This window comes from Aplysia californica, unplaced genomic scaffold, assembly GCF_000002075.1.
Source record: "Aplysia californica isolate F4 #8 unplaced genomic scaffold, AplCal3.0 scaffold00035, whole genome shotgun sequence".
Classification (NCBI taxonomy): domain Eukaryota; kingdom Metazoa; phylum Mollusca; class Gastropoda; order Aplysiida; family Aplysiidae; genus Aplysia; species Aplysia californica.
In genome coordinates, this window is record NW_004797305.1 from 2215626 (window position 1) to 2216455 (window position 830).

General features: G+C 42.5%; 1 long non-coding RNA gene across 13 annotated transcripts in view; it reads left to right on the forward strand.

Annotated features, from left to right (window-relative positions):
* The window catches only part of LOC106014205, a 15914-nt gene that overhangs the window by 5627 nt on the left and 9457 nt on the right, over positions 1-830 (forward strand). For 3 of the 13 annotated variants that reach the window (XR_004859533.1, XR_004859532.1, XR_004859529.1), the window contains exon 2: positions 232-463. The exons of the other annotated variants lie outside the window; for them this stretch is intronic. This is a non-coding gene — a long non-coding RNA (uncharacterized LOC106014205). The remainder of the gene's footprint in view (positions 1-231; positions 464-830) is intronic. 13 annotated transcript variants of the gene reach the window in all.

An 830-nucleotide genomic window follows, 5' to 3' on the forward strand; every position in this document is an offset into this window, starting at 1 on the left:
TATCTATCTATCTATCTATCTATCTATCTATATCTCTGAACGAACAAATGTACGATTTTAGTTTATCATGTCGTACCAAGTGACTCAGTGGGGGGCTGTGAGACGAATCGGATATAAGGATAGGCGACATGAAAACATTGTATCTAATAATAGATAGCATTTGTATAGCGCAAATCCCCGCTCAACAGCAAGCTCTTTGCGCTTCACAATCTAAACTATTACCCCCAGCAGACCTGAGGCATTAGGAAACAACCTTAACTTTCTGGGAATCATACAGTGCAAGCAGCCATTTATCGGTGCTAAGACACTAACATACTCGTTGAGATCTTTCGCTGTCTATGGCCGGGTACCCAGTCCCACCTGGGTGAAGTTGAAGTGAATGAGGAAAATTCGTGTAAAGTGCCTCTCCCAAGGACACAACGTCGGGTCGGCAGCTCGAATCCCCGAACCTGCCACCTCACGAGTATGAGTTCGGTAGCCTAACCACTAAACCACCGACGTTTGTTTGTTTGTTTGTTGTTGCTTTTTAAACTTTTTTTGTGAACTTTACCACAGGTTCGGATATATGAGTCTGACCATGAAATTGTAATTGTTATGTGTACCGAGCATTGTTAGAAAAAGGGATTTGCTGTAAGTACATCAATTTTTACACCGCTAGTAAAGAAGAAAATTGGTCCAAATTGGTCCCGTTGAGAAGTGCCGTCAGGAAGGGTGCTGGACCTTCGAAAAAAAATAATAACCTAGAAAAGAAAATACTGATCGGTGCAGTTTTGGTATTATGTTTTCAGTCTAACTTACACCCAGGCCGAGAATCTGACCCCCCCCCCATT